The sequence below is a fragment of the Camelus bactrianus genome, chromosome 3 (genome assembly GCF_048773025.1).
Source record: "Camelus bactrianus isolate YW-2024 breed Bactrian camel chromosome 3, ASM4877302v1, whole genome shotgun sequence".
NCBI classification, from domain to species: Eukaryota; Metazoa; Chordata; class Mammalia; order Artiodactyla; family Camelidae; genus Camelus; species Camelus bactrianus.
The window spans coordinates 89,275,191-89,291,715 of NC_133541.1; the positions used below are offsets into that span (position 1 = coordinate 89,275,191).

The 16,525-nt window shown below is 38.7% G+C and overlaps 1 protein-coding gene across 4 annotated transcripts in view; it reads left to right on the top strand.

Moving 5' to 3' along the window:
* The window catches only part of GRAMD2B (GRAM domain containing 2B), an 89,403-nt gene that overhangs the window by 17,410 nt on the left and 55,468 nt on the right, over window positions 1-16,525 (top strand). The window lies entirely within an intron of this gene.

The window sequence follows — 16,525 nt, forward strand, 5'->3', positions numbered from 1 at the left end:
ATAAATAAAAAATAATGAAAGTAATTAATTAATTAAAATAAATTAAAAAGAACGCTGAACAACCAGAATTGCCCAAGGATGAACTGGGCTGCTTTCAACAGTCCCTCATAGCCAGAGGTGTTCAAGTTTTGATAGAGTCAGTCAACATTCTACATTTCTTTTATCAAATGCTCACTCCGACGGCTGGGCATAGGCTATGCACAGACAAATAAAACCACCATGGTTCCTGCTCTCATCCAACTAGAGTCTGGTGGGGTGATTTGGTCAGATGTACAGAGAGGACTCAAACATATATCTAGGTAGGACCTGTGAAGTTTCTCCTAAGAGCAAAAAATGGATTCTATGAAATAAAACCCATGGGATTTTTTTCTACATTTCAAGAGCCGGCAATGTGTTTTTATTCTTACCAAGAATGAGCCAGCTAAATTAGTAACCCTTTACTATAAAACGGCTTAAGGCTAACATTAAGAATATTTGGGATGCTATTGGGATTAAGGCATTAAAGTTATAACTGTGAGTCTTTCAAGTACATTAATGAAGGAGCCTCAAATCCATTTTCCTAAAGTGAGCTATTTAGAATCATCCTTTTGCTCTCAGTTAGAGTTATTCTAATAGAGTTACGTATGTTTCATAGTTGGAAGCTATTTTTCCTTTGGAAAAATTGAATAACAGTGTTTTGTAATTAGGAAAGAAAAACAAGGCTGGAATATATTGAAGAGAAGGATTTTTTTAAACAGTTAACATCTAGTCTCAGAGTTAAATTCCTTAATGAACAAAGCTGGTTAAGTGCAATCTCTTTTTGCCTATTAATTTTAATTATTGAAGTTCGTTTTCTAGTTACTTACCTAATCACATTTCAAGATATGATTACTTTGATCTGTATTTAACAGCTGTGATCTTAGACTTGGATCACATGAGGATTTGGAAAAATGACCTGTTGTTGCTAAAAGGCCCCTAGAGTTTGCCTGGCTCCCCGGGGAAATTCCAGGAGATTTGGCTCCCTGAACCTCCCAGCACGGCTCCAGGCAGCACAGGACTCACAAACATGCCTTCATGGAAAATACACCGGTGTTAACAAAAACTCATTTCATTTCTTTTTTGTTTGTTTGTTTAAGCTTTTTTTTATTGCTAAGACTAATCCCAAAAAATCTATTAGCCAACTATGTGTTAATCAATGCTAGAATGCTAGAAGTGTAAAAGAGAAGGAAAAGCACAATTTCAGGGACTGAAAGAAAAAAGCAGCAGGAGAGAGCCTGCTACTCAGTTTCCAGAGGAAGAGGGAGTGTTTTATGGAAACTTCTGGATTGAGACTTTAAACTTAAACAGGAAAGTTTACTGGCAAATAGAGCATTACATTTTACATTTACTATACAGTTACATTGTGTAACTATACATTACTATACAGTTTCTAACCACATCTTGAGCAGACCATATTTACTCAGTATAGTCCAGACAGCTCTGCAGCTGGCTAAGCTCAGACAAATACTGAGGGGACCCTTATGACCCCACGTCATTCGCCGAGGTCACTCTAATCACAACAGCTGGCACAAATGTGTAAATCATAGAAGTAACATAGTAAGAACCACCAGGCAAAGAGCAAACTGTAACATTCCCAGCTTACTGTTAGGGTTTAAAATTCTAACAAAACACACTGGTTGGTCATAGTTAGCTGAGGGTCACCATTTTGTAACTGTTGAAACAGCCATCGGGAAAATCAAAAGTTAGGGGGGGTCCCAGCTGAATCAGATTTCAGGCCCACCCTGTCCCATTATTGGTCCTCCCCTCCAGCTCGTTCAGTACCATCCCACCCTTTACCTGTATCTGTGAGGCTTCTGCTAACATCCCCACTAGGGCCACTGGGCTATCCTGTCTCCCCACCCCAGGTAGAAAGTCTTCTAAGTGTGACAGTTCTTTCAGCCAATTCACAAAGCCTAGCTTCATAAGCAATTGCCCACTAGTGACAAACTATGGCTAACAAGCTCAAAGGTTGGCTGAGCCAGGAGGCACTAGTAAATAAATACCACCTTGAAAGCTGTTCTCAGCCTTCATCCCAGGTGCTGTGCCAGCCTCCTCAAAGGAAGTAATTCTCCTCTGTCACTGGGTAGGGTCCCTGCTGCTTCAGAACCAAGTCCAGGATTCTGAGACTGGGACAACCTTCATCATTTCTTCTTTGAGACATAACCCCTCCGGTATTACAGGTCCAAATCCCCTACCAGCACTTCCAAGATAGGAAAAGCTCTAAAAACCAAATATTTGTGACTTGGCTTGCAGAATCTGAATTGAAATGATATGAGGCTATAAGCAATATCTATTTATCTTACTTAGTGGGAATATTCACATATTTAGCTGAAGAAATGCTATGTTGAATTACAAGCTGGGGAAATTATGTAACATGCAACATATGTGTCATATTACCTTCCTAAAATCCAAAAATCTCTCTGAATTCCAAAACACATCTGTCCCTGTGGGTTTTGGATAAAGGCCTGTGGATCTGTCTGTGCTGGCATCAAAATTAGTTCCAGAGCTTTTTTTTTTTTTTCACTATTTCCCTCAGAGGGTGTGAGGTAATTATACAGAAGGTGTGGCTAAAAGGAGGTCACATATAGAAATTAGAAGTCCTCATAATTTAGTGGGGAATTTAATGGAAAGAGAGTGCCTCTACAGAGCCAGTAGTTAGGCTGGTCTCCCCTAAAGCCCTGGAGAAGACAGTATTTACCCGTTAATGGCCAGTTCTTCATCTCTCTGGATACCTTTGACTAATATTCATCTAGGAAGGAGACCACATAGAGGAAAACCTATTCTTAAATTCAGTGAGGAGTTCATTGTAGGATAAGAAGTTCTTTCACCATATAAACAAGTTTTAAAATGATGATTTGATTCCTGAGCCAACCCCCAAAAAGCTTGCTCCTAGTGTAGCTAAAACAATAGAATTCCTAATATGGGCTGAACTCACCTTTAGAAGTGAGTGTAGGGATCTAAGTTCTTTTCACGTTACTGTTTAACATGAGAAAATATATTCTACGACCCAAATAACGAAATTCAAAATACCACTTAGAACACAATGCATTTTTATGTTGAATGTTGCCTATAATATGGAGTGTTTTTCTTATGTCATTATTTGTTTTTCAAGAAATATTTACTATGGGGTTGGTAAATGAGCACTTCTCATAGGTGCTAGGACTAGAGGGCTCGACAAGAGACAAAGAACCAGCCCTCACACAGTTCAGACACTAGGGGCAGAGACAGCAGGGGGAAAACATGTAATACAGGCTAAAATAAACTCACCTCGTGTAAAATTAAGTATTCAATAAAAGTACATTTTTCTTGTTGTAATTTTATACATCAAAACATTCATATGATGAGTTTTATCTTATATAAAAGCAGCTTTATATTTCCTGGTATCAAATTTGACACACCAAAAGATTCATATTGAATACCTTAAAAGTCCCCAAACTTTCCCAAAGGTCAGAGAGGCTTTCTAAATGCCGATATTCATCCCCCAGGTTCTGCTAAGAAGGAAGAAGGTATCTGGAAAGGAACAATTTACAAAGTTCACTGTGGAATAACAGCATCATTTTTCCAAAACATAGACATTGAACAACGTTTGAATCTCAAAACAATAGAGCTGAATTTGTCACTTAAAAAAAAATCCACAACTTTGCCAAAAAGAGAATGGAATGCTGAAGTCTGATTGCTGTAGTCCACATTTTTGGAAAGCTTGTCACAACATTCCACATATCATACTTTTGAAAACAACAGTCCCCTGCTGCTGAGATGCCCAGGTTAGATTTTCGGAGTGGAAATCAAAAAACAATAGCTACCTTCCCTGAAATCAGGAAATCGCAGGATTCCACGATCTCAACACAACTCAGGGAAGGAAGCCTGGGACTTTTCTGAGATGGCAGTGTTTGATAGAGAGCAGAATGTGGAGGGAAGCAAAAAGCGTTAAAGGCCTTTCTTTCCCTCCTGGCAGCTCGAAGCGGGAATAGAAGAAACAGCGCCAGTGGAAATGGGAAGCTGCAGGTAGAAAGCACAGATTAGGATTACTTGCTTGTTACATTAGTTCAGTTTGCATCACCCACATAATACCAAGAATTGAAAGTCCAGTTCATGCATGTTCACCCCGGAAAGGAACAACAAAGAAATAACTAATTCCTAAATTGAATCATGGGCCCATGCAACCACCCCTGTACTTGTAGATTTCTAAAAGCAATGAGGAATCCAGGGGATAAATGAAGGCCTGGAAATCAGTCACTAGGAACTTCAAGAGTAGCAGAATCATGTTGGGGAGACTTGGATTCTGCACTTGGAGTCCTTAACTGGGGAAATTTGGAAAATGTGGAAAATTTGGAAAGTCATTAACTAGGTAAGTGAAATCAATCCAATAAGCCTTTATCCTGTGTCTAGAATTGTTAAACCCTATGTAAAAATAGATTTTAAAAGTTGTCAAACCCTGATCTTGGCACTGATGGGAGAATAACTAAGATGTGCGAGACACCATCTCCATCTCAATAGAAAAATGAGCCTGTACACATGTAACCATAAATCAAGAGAGAAGTGCTATGCAGCGTAACAACAAAAATGAATTGCTAATATTACATGCCATACCCCATTCTAAAGGGTTATGCATGTTTTAATTCATTTAATTATCACAACAACTCTGTGAGATAGGTGCTGTTATTCTCTTCTTGTGCACAATGAGGAAACCAAAGCTCAGAGAGGTTGAGTAAATTACTCAAGGTCACACAGCTCATACATGATAGATCAGAGATTTAAACCCAAGCTCCAGGAGCCACTTGCCCTTGCCTACTGCAGAAAATAGCATGCAAAAGATTTTAATTCTAACTATGGTAGGTTAGGGGGACAAGATGAGGTAAGGAGGTGAGGAGTAGAGGGAGCTTCTGGGAGAAAATGGCTATTGAGCTGTGTGTTGCCCACTTCAGAATTCACCTCTTATGACATCACCAGAAGTAGCACGTAAGGAGCAAGCTTTGGAAATCAACACAGCTGAAATATTAGCTGTGTGATCTTTGGAGGGTTGTTTACTTTTTCTATACCTTAGTTTCTTTACTGATGCAATAAGAAAATCCTCATAGGGTTGTCATAAAGATTAATAATCTATGCTAGGCACAGTGCCTGGCACACAGGAGGCCCTCATTTAATTTTAGTCTTTCCCACTCCCTTTACTTTTTCTTTAACTGTATATAATCTCAGTTCTTGAACTCACCTGAATCTTAAATCATTGTTTGACTGGCTACACATTAGTAGAGCACCCTTTGGAAGTAGATAGCAAAATAAAAGATAGGATATTTGAGGGTATCAAGTATTTTCTAAAATGCCAGTTAGGTTCTAATTTACAATGCATCTATTTTATAGTAAAAGCTATTTGCTTCTCTCGATCCTTTTGATTATACAACCCAACTAACTTATTAAACAGTCCCATGATAAACTGGAAATCAAGAGGTGAAGGTACACACTCTTCATAAACCATGACTTACATGGCTCGGAAAGCTTTTGGTAGAGATTGCATGGGTTATGCAAAAAGTATATAGTTAAAAAAGTTTAAAACTTTGTAATGTCACATGCTAAAATAAACATGTGAGTGGAAGTGGAAAAGAAAAAAGTCCTGCCCAAAAGCTCTTTTGTCATAATTCGAAGTTTTTTTTAATCAAAGGTTAAAGACAGAGATAATAAGACTCAATATCCATAAAAAAAAAAAAAACAAAGAGTAAGCAAAGAGACAAAGATCATATTGCTATCCAGGAGAAACAAAGGGATAAAAAAACTTTATGTAAGTAGGTGTTTTGTTTCTTCTTTCTGTTACTTTATTAACCAGAGTACATTTTTGGTTTTTTAACCAGCTCAGGGTAAAGAGATTTAAGGCTTTTCTTTTACTTCTTCTAGTTGAAGTTTAACTTACATACATTAAAATGCACAAACCTTAAGGGTACAGTCTGTGGATTTTTACATATGCATACACCCACAGAACCACCAGATCAATATACAGAACATTTCTAGCACCCTTGAAAGGCCTCTGCCCCCTTCTTAGTCCTTACCCACAAGGTAACCACTATTCACACTTTTAAATAGAGCAGGTACAAAAATAATAAATGAAAAAGTAAAGGAATCCTAAACCTGATTTTTCTCATGTTTTTTGGTGTGTGCTGGAGTTTTTCTTTATGAAGTTTACATGGACAGTTTAGTAACCATTAAATACCCAAGACTCTAAGGAATTAGCTCACTAAGTGAGAAATTGAAAACCATAGTCTGGGGCTTAAGAGAAGCAGCATCCTTCAAATTCTTGCTGTAGAAGAGTCAGGTGACCTATTTCTTTCTTCTATAGCAAAAGGAGTTCAGAAAGCTTCTGGAGAATTAAATCAGATTGTTTACAACCTCAGTATCAACATAAGTGTGACTCAATTAGGTCTAAGCAAAACTTCTGCCTTATAGTTAGCAAAGCCAAATAAGTAATAACAATGAGTCACTTAGACCCAAACTCTTGGTTGGATCGTGAGGGTATCAACTCCATGCACGCCTCTGATTTGACATCTGTGGAGCGTGAGCGTTGAGTTGTTTTTCAAGTAATTGTGGTCATTTGACATTCTTGTATACATTGATTTTCACCCCAGTGTTCTGCTATGTTTCAGGTCATTTAATAAAAGTTGGGAATTCAGTAGGTGACAGAAGTTTCCCTACTGAGCAGCAAGGCAGTCAGATCCAAGAGTCTGGCTCATGAGATGCCTAGCCTCAACAACTAATATGATGTTTTGCTTTGGCCAGTACTGTAGATTAGCTGTCAATAAATTACCCAAACAGGGACACTTTCTGAGAGTGAAAGGGACATTATTACAATTACTCCAGAACAGCAGGACTAAATCAGGACTGTCCTAAACAAACCAAGACATACAGTCACCCTAGCTATCATAAGCCTCCAATCCATAAGGTTCATATTGATTAACTCTTAATTCCAGTAACTCCTTTACTAGTTAAACTAAAGCTTTTACAGTGGCAAAGATATCTGAGAGAGGGGAGAAAAAAAAAGACACATGAGAGATTATAACTGAGTTCTAGCAAGTGAAATATACCAATACCACTGATACAAGAATTCAGCCTTAGCATCTGACCTAAGGGAATCAACCTGAAGAGGGCTGAGAACTCAGAGGAACAGAAGTTACATCTATAGCTTTTGTAATTCCATCTAGCATGTAGCATAATACTCCACAAACTGTCTTTTTATACTGAGAGCTGATGAACTAGGAGGGGAATACCCACAATTTGTTAAAATATTATCCTGGTCAGTAATAATTTAATGATGATAGTGTATATGAATTGACTGCTTACTATGAACCTGGCATAGTGTATTATTCCTTTATGTGTATTTGCTCTTTAAATTCCCCATTAATCCTGTAAGATAGATACTACTCCTATTCCCATTTTTTTTCCCTCCACAGGTGAGGAAATTGAAGCTTGGAGGAGGTTAAGTCATTCATCCAAGGTAGTACTATATATATTAGGGTTCTTAGATCAGTCTGACTCTTATCCACTCCCTTACTTTACACTTCCTGCTCCACCCCTTTTAAGGCTCTTTTATTGCCAGATCAACTCACTTAACCAGATCAAACAAGAGGAGTTGTTCACTGAGAGGATACCACAGGCAATCACTTGGACTCCAAAGGCAGAAAAGCAAATACTATAGGACCACCTGGGGCAGGGGGTGGGGTGGTTGTGCAACTGAGAAGCTAGGAACCAAGACCATTCCCACCAGCTCTCATCTCCTTTTTCTTTGTAGTGTCTACTACAGATTTATACAATAGTTTCTTGAAATCCTGGGGCTTGAGATTCTATAGGACCAAGCAATTCCAATGTCTGATTTGCCCTCTAATATGTGTCTTATTAAGGAAGTTCTTACATATTTTTTAATAAGGAGGAAGGATGAACTATTTATTTAGTTGACTGACTACTATTAGAAATAAAAATTAAATTCTGATTTTAACTAGTCTGTGATCTTAACACACAGGGAAACATTCTGTTTTCATCCTGTATGCTTTTACAAGTAGAAATGAGTACACTAGTGCACAGACGTAGAAAACAAACTATGGTTACCAAAGGGGAAAGGGTGGGGAGGGATAAATTACAAGTTGGAGATTAACAGACACACATTACTATATATAAAGTAGGTAAACAACAAGGATCTACTGTATAGCACAGGGAACTACATTCAATTTCTTGTAATAACATAATGGAAAAGAATCTGAAAAGAAAAAATATATGTGTATGTATATGTATAACTAAATCACTTTGCTGTACACCTGAAACTAACATTGTAAATCAACTACACTTTAATAAAAAAATTAAACAATATAACTACTGCAAAGAAGCACAAAGTCCTATAGGAAGGAGGTCGACGCACTTAGCTTCCCCAGTGAATAGATGAATTATTCTCCTCTCATAAAATTTATTTAAAATTGTCATTTGCAATTGGTAAACACAACATTTCTGTGTAAGAGTTTTTTCAATCTTGTTTTATTTTTCCCCTCATTCCTATAGTTAGTCTATGTAAGGCAGAACGCGATAGTGCTGTAACCATGAGTACAGGGTCCTTTCCTTGAGGCCAGCATTCTCTTACTTCAGTGCCGTATTCCATTAATAGAGTCACATTCCGTGACAAAGCACAGTGCTTGGACTAGAGCCCAGTCCTCCTGACTTCCAGCTTAAGGCCTTTTCAACAAGTTGTGCAGATGTCTGGGGGCGGGGGAGGGGTGGCTTGTGTGTGACCCAAAACAGAAGAACTTGAAGCATCATTTTATGGGCATCTCCTGCCCCTCCCCCCACTTGACATCATGATGCTACTTGGTCCGAAGTGTCTGGTTGCGATACATGAACATGATAGATTTTGAGTAAGTTTCTGTGTATGTATGAATTGTAAGTATCTGCATCTTGAACTCTCCCACTTAACTGCACACTCACTCACAGCCGGCAGGTGCTTATTTATTTTTATATCTCCATCACCCAGAATATAGTCTGGCACATAAAAGGCATCAAAAAAGTATTGATGGAAGGAAGGAAGGAAGGAAGGAAAAAAGAAGGGACAGACAGATTGCACAGCTTGCCTCAAATGTAGGGTCTATTTATAAGATTCAGCCGAAAAGTAAAAGCATAGAAATCTATAGCTACTTGAGAGAAATAGAAAAACGTCCTTATTTGCCTGAGGTCTTTTTTTGCGTTCCCCTCGCCCATGTTCCTTCTTTGCCAGCTTATTTGTTAGATAATTTTTTAAATGAATAATACTATAAAGAGAACAGATTGGAAGAAAAGATAACAAAATGCTAAAAGGAATTGTCAAAAAAATATGAAAGTATGTAAAACGAGAATGAAAGGCAATTAAAAGTGTGCAATATAGGTGAAACGAAGAAAAAAATGTAGCTTGCAGAAACCACATTCACAATAATTAAATACTGCCTACTTTGAAGTAGTGTGCTGATTGCACTACCAGGCTGCAGTGTCAAAACATTTCACAGGGAGTAAAACGGAACACGCCAAACCAGGGTGCAAGGAAAGAGAAAGGCCAGTCCTCATATTGACGGCATAATCATTAGTTCCCAAAACAAGGAAAGGAAGTAGCTGTATGAATATTTCTCTAAGAAAATATTTGCAATTTTAAATTGCTGCCTGTGGGTTATAAACAGTAATTCTTGGACTTGTTCCGGAGCTGGACCAGCTGGGAGTCATGGGACCTCTCTGACCTATTTGAAGCACTTGCACTCAACTAGCAGACAAGTGATAAGTAGCATGGGTCAAAGGTTTTCCTTCCTAAGCTCGGGTGGTGGGCATGCAGTCAGGAGGGATTTAAGTTATATTTATTTTCCATGCACTCTTTTTTTCCCTGAAAATCAGAAAAAAAAATATCAATATTATTCACCATTAACATCTCAGGTCAGCTAGAGTTCCAGTTGAGAGAACCACTGGTTAGAAACAATCACTCAAAGCTTCATTATTCATTCAGCACATATTTATTAAGCATCTAACATGAACCAGGCACTGTGGATACAGTGGCTAATGTAACAGACTAGTCCTTTATTTTTGAGAAGACTTCATTCTTGTAAGAGAGGACAGATAATAAGCAAACGAACAGAGAAGATATTATCTCTAGGTAACCCTCTCCCGCCAAACTTCCTTTCCCTCCTTATACCCCAGGTGCAGTGTAGAGCAGGGACTTCCTTGCTGTCCCTAGAATATGCCAAGCTCAGTCCTGGCTGGAGGCCCTTACCCACATCCTTCCCTCTGGGTGGCAGGCATTGCACCCAGACTTCACATGGCTTCCTCCTTCGCCTCCTTCAAGTCTCAGCTAAGATGTCACCTCTCAAAGAGTCTTCTTTGATCATCCCGTGTAAAATAGGCCTCCCTCACTCTCCCTGATTGTCTATTTTATCTTCTTTCTCTTATCTGTTGAAACCGTGTTATTTATGTGTTTACTTTTTTTTATCTTCGATCTCTCCCACTAGACTGTAAGAGCCATAGCAGTGTTCACATCTGTGTCTCTCACGTTTAGAACAGTGCTGTTAGAAATGCCCGTTTACTCACACGCCCAGTGGCAAAGTAGAGTCAGAGGACCTAATCTATCATCTGCACTATAGTATCTGGTCTCTAAAGATGGTCCCCAGTGAATTGCACTCCTGGTATTCACACCTTGGGTGGTTCTCTTGCTTTGAACCTGAGCTGGTGTCTCACCTTTGATCAACAGAATGCAGTAGAGGTGAAGATGCCTGACGTCCTAAGCGATCTCACAGGGAGCCTTGCAGGTTCCATCTTGATATCATGGAACACATTCTCTGGAGGAAGACAACCACCAGTGGACACCAGTGAAAGTGTCCAGCTGTACTGGGACCACCATGTAAGGAAGCCCAGGCTAGCCATGTGGAAGGCCACTTAGAGACTGAAGCGCTCAGCTAGTCCCCAGGCTGTTCCTGCAATCTCAGCTGAAGCATCAGACATGAGAGTGCACATCCAGCTCAGTGGAGCCTTCAAGTGACTCCAACCCTGGGGAGCATCTGACTGCATCTGCGTAAGAAACCCCAAATGACAACCTTCCAGCGGAGCTCCAGCAATCCACCCTACCATAAGAGAAAATAATACTTTATTGTATTAAGTCACCAAGCTTTGAAGTGGTTAGTTACACAGCAATAGAAAACTGCAAAATGAAGCCACCAAAGACAGCTCTAGATTCAAACATTTCTTTCCCCACCATTTATATACATCTAAGGGTACTTGGGCTTTGGCTCGCATACAGTCTCCTATAAGGCCTTTGTTTCTGCCATTAGCAGACTTTGTTTGCACTGTTCGCTCTCCTACACCCCTTTATGAGCACCCATCGGAAGTCAGGAGAACTAGGTCTTCATCTTCATGGGACCACTGGAATTTTGGCCAAGTGACTATACTCTATGGAGCTCGGGCTCTTCTCTGAGAAATGATGGCAGGGACTTGATTTTTTAATTCTGTTCAGTGTGTAGCAGACATCCCTTTCCCCTTCCCTCAAGTGGAAACTAATACAGAACAGAAATAAATGGAAGAAATACAAGTAAAAGAGTTCTAACTGAAGCAGGACAGGCTGTATGTCAACATAGTGGTCAGAGGTGGGAACTGGAGTCAGAAGACCTGAGCTCAAGTGCCAGCTCCTCCTCTCACTAGTTCCCCCAGAACCTGATGTGAAAACCACTGTACGGCATGGTCTCAGAGGCTTCCCCATTTCACACGTTGTGATCTGTAACATTTACCACACGGAAAATAGACATATATTTTAAAACTTCAGGGTAGATTTTCATTTATTGTTTGTATGGTGTCATTTAATTTAAAAACAGAATATTGAACTGGAAGTGTTTTCTTATTGCTTCTGCTTTCTCACAGAACCAGATTTATACTAGTTTTTCCCAACTACCATCTGCCCCTAGAACAGTAAGTCCCTATGGTCTTACCTATTCCTCTCGACACAGGTGCAAAATTTAGTTCTGGCCTCTTCCCTAGAGAGAGAAATAAGAGTATTTCAAATTTCTCCATCTGCAGTATAATGTGGCTTGGGAAATACTGGTTTAAAACCATTCTGTCTATCACATACATATATATATATTCATTTTCATGTTCTTTTTGATTAAAAGTTATTATAAGATATTGAATATAGTTCCCTGTGCTATACAGAGGAAACTTGTTTTTTATGTATTTTTATATATAGTATTAATATTTGCAAATCTTGAACTTCCAAGTTTATCCCTTCTCACCCCCTTGCCCCCAGTTAACATAAGATTATTTACTATGTCTCTGAGTCTGTTTCTGTTTTGTAGATGAGTTCATTTGTGTCTTCCTTTTTCTTTTCTTAGATTCCACATATGAATGATATCATATGGTATTTTTCTTCCTCTTTCTGGCTTACTTCATTGATTCTTTTGTAAGATATTATTTTCAAAGGCCTCTAGAGTAAGAGATTCCATAGCCTACTACAGATTCCCATTCCAATGCTTAACAGCTGAATATATTAGGAAACTTTCCTTCATTTCTGACAGAAACCACTCAATAAAGTTCCCTTTTACATCATGCTTCACAACTTTCATTCTTACAACTTGTAAAAAAGTCTTATAATTAAGTTCTTCAGTGTCATTGTAGAGCTCTCTTCTGGACTCTCTCAGTTTTTTCCCGTTTTCTCCTTTGCATAGTGACCTTCAGTTGAAAACAGGAATGGTCAGAAGTGTTCCTGGGAAACAGAAGTGTTCCTGGAATTCTTGGACTTATGATGTTGTATATTAAACGTTACACATAGTTAGATTATTACAGAACTCCCAGGTTACATCTTTATAAGAGCATCAACATCTTCTAAAACATGTCATGAGACAATGATGACACTTTACATGTGCTCATATTGGGTAATATACACATGCCTTTCCCTGTGTTATAAATTAGTTAGCTACTTGACCATACATTGCAACCAAATAGCCACTCAAATCTCCAAACTCATATTTGAACTCTGCCCCTGAGACTATGGACAGATGCTCAGTGTACCAGATCAATCTAAAAAAGAGACCACCATTTGATCAATATTGTCAATCGAAGAAAAATGCACAACCTAAACTTGCAAGTTAAGTTTTATTCAGGGATCTTACAGAGGACAACAGCCCAGGAGACAGTCTCTCAGACAGCGCTGAAGAACTTCTCTAAAGAGGAAAAGTAGGAGCCAGGATATATAAGAGTTTTCTGCTGGAAAAAAAAAAAAACATGTAGTTGAACATCAAAAGATAACTGCTAATCACAAAGAACAGACATCTCAAGGTAATGATTTTTAGTGCTTTTCTGTGTATGAGAAGATAAAAGAATCTGGGTTCATTGAAATTATTCCTTATATATGCATCTTAACTATCTAATATCCAGGGCCAGTATCCAAAGCACAGAAAGCTTCTTGGTTTTCTCCATCCTGAATTCCCCATAGGGCACACCACCAGTGGGCACCTGCCAGGCTAATGGCCTGATCTTTGTAGGAATGGAATGTCTGGGAACATAGTTTGTTTACTGGAATGGGAGGCAACATTCCCTGTCTACAGTATTCTAAGCTGTTGATAGAAGCCCCCACCTCTTGATAGGTTAGGTGTTTTCTACTCGACCTGCTTCAATAACTGGGAAAAGTATCAGCTAGTACTTTTCTTTGATGTTAGAAACAAGAAATTATATTCCCATAGGCTTGGAGGAAGAAAAATAAAGGGTAGGGTTTTTATTGGTACTAAAGCAAAAAGTTCTCCAAAATATATTTTAGACATAATCTTATGCCTCTATTTTATCACACTACAATGAAGCTTCCTCTGTCATTTGTCTTCTACCTTTTAAGTACCACATTCCATTTTATTGTATAATAGTCCCAAGAATAAACAAGTTAGGAAGCTTTTTGATAATATCTTTTAAACTTAAGCAAATGTCACTAAATAAAATAATGTAGTTTACTAGTTCCTTTCTAATTCCCCCCCATTCTAGGAAAGGACTATTGTCTTTTTTCCCCACTAGACCCTTCTCCAATCCTCCCTCACCCCACCCCACCCACCCCCACCTTTCTCTCCCTTTCTCACTTAAGACCACACTCCTGGAAGTCCTCATCCTATACACAGAAGAACAAATTTTAGGACAACTGAGTGCTCCTTAATTGAGTTGTAAGCCATACTGGGGAAGCTATAAGCACTTGCTCTTACTCATGCATCAAAGGAGGCTGTCCATGGTTTCTCAAAATGTTAAATATAGAACTACTGTAAGACCCAGCATTCCACTTGTAGGTATATACCCCAAACAGTTGAAAGCAGGGACTCAAACAGATACTTGTACATCAATGTTCATAGCAGCATTATTCACAATAGCCAAAAGGTAGAAACAAGTCAGTTGTTCATCAAAAGATGAATGGAAAACAAATGTAGAATATACATACAATGGAACATTATTCAGCCATAAAAAAGAATGAAGTATTAATACATGCTACCACTTGGATGGAACTTGGAAACGTTATGCTTAGTAAAACAGGCCAGACACAAAAGGGAAAATATTGACTGATTCCACTTATATGAGGTACTTGGAATAGACAAATTCATAGAGACAGAAAGTAGAATAGAGGTTACCAAGGTCTGGGAGGATGTGGGGAAGGAGGAGTTATTGTGGAGTTGCTACAGTTTATTTGGGTTTTTTAAAGTTTTGGGTATAGAAAGTGGTGATGGTTACACACATTGTGGATGTATTTAATGTCACTAAATTGTATACTTACCAGTGGTTATAATGATAAATATTATATCATGTATATTTTACCACAATAAAAAAAATTACTTAGGGGACCAAAAAAAGTGATTTCTGATCTGAGTTTTGCAGCGAGGGTGGCTTGAAGGGCATCTGAGTTTTAAAGAGAGAGTCACTGCCCAGAGTTTGGGACAACCTCCTCTATATTCCAAGTCCACCTTCATCCTGAGTACAATAGTGAACTAGAGAAGGGATCTGGAGGCTGAAGGCATCAGTAATATCCCCAAGAACTGATAGCTAAAGAGACAGTTTCCAACTCCCCAGGTCCACCCTGCCCAGCCAGGCTTCTGCAGTTAGGGGGTCATTGATGATCAGATAGGAAAAAAACGGGGGGGGGGGGTGGAGACAGAGAGCAACCTGACCAGACCAACTCAAATGGAATTTCTGTAAACTTTTTTCTTTTACTTATTTTCTAGAGTCATGTGAGTCAATTTTGGAGCAAGCAGGTTACAAAAGATGCTTTTGTTCTCTCAGCCAAATAAACGAGCTAGTAAGCAGAGATGTAATAAGAAAACTTTGGAAAGGACTTGCATGTCCAAAATGTTTGAGGTTATTTAGAAGGGTAGGTATTTTCTCTTACACACACACACACACAAACACACACACACACACACACACACACACACAGAGTCAACTGAAAAAAAAATGCACAACCTAAAAGTTGAGAATTATGTTTTATTTGGCAGACATACTAAGGACTTAAGCCCAGAAGACAGCCTTTCAAATAGATCAGAGGGACTGTTCTGAAGAGGTATGGGAGAAGCCAGGATATATAGGAGTCATTGAAAACAAAAAACCAGGTAGTTGGAACATCAAAAGATTAATTAAACAAAACCAGACATCTCATGTTAATTAATTCAGCACTTTTCTATATATGGGAAGATGCAAGAGCCTGGGCTTACTGAAAGCATTCCTTTGATAAGCACCTGAACTACCTTAGGGCCAGTACCTTGTTTTTCTTCATCCTGAATCCCCTCAAGGTGCACACTTGGGGCGGCTGCAGTGACTGATGGCTTGATGGCTGCAACACCCTTTGTTTACTCATATGGAAGGCGATATTGTTCCTTCACAACATAAATACTATGGTTGCATATTCCTTGTAATTATTTTTAAATAAAAAATTAATTTTAAAAGAAAAAAACGAAGGTACCCCCAGAACATAGAGTTAGTAATTTTTCCCCAGCCATGTCAGGCTCAGCTATTGATACTTGTAATTGTTTTAAAATTAGGCTTCCAACAATAAGATTTTATATTAGTTGTTCTCATTCTCAACTATTTTGTAGCAAATCAGAAATCTACCAACACATACATTATTTGCTATTGTAGGGGAACAAAATTTGCCACCCCAAAATTGTCTCTTTGACATGCAGATTACTTCAAGCTAAAAACAATCAAGCTCAAAAGACTCTGACCTTTCCCATAAGAGCCTAAAAAATTTAGACAGAGGACCTGTCCCAGGAAGGGAGCTATCACTATAGATAACTACAGTGTAATATGAACTCCCTGTGTAAGCAGGGAGGAACATAGCAAAGTCTATTTGTTAAAATTCCTCTCTGTGTCCCATTGTTTCTATATGGCCCAGCAGACTTTTTTTTGTTTGTTTTAACCAAACATTTGCTCTTTTCCGTCTTCCTGTAAATTGCCTTCCTTCTCTTTGAAGTCCCAAACCCCTGACCCCTTCTCTTGTCTCAGGTGGCATATAGGCGTCAATTGCGTAATT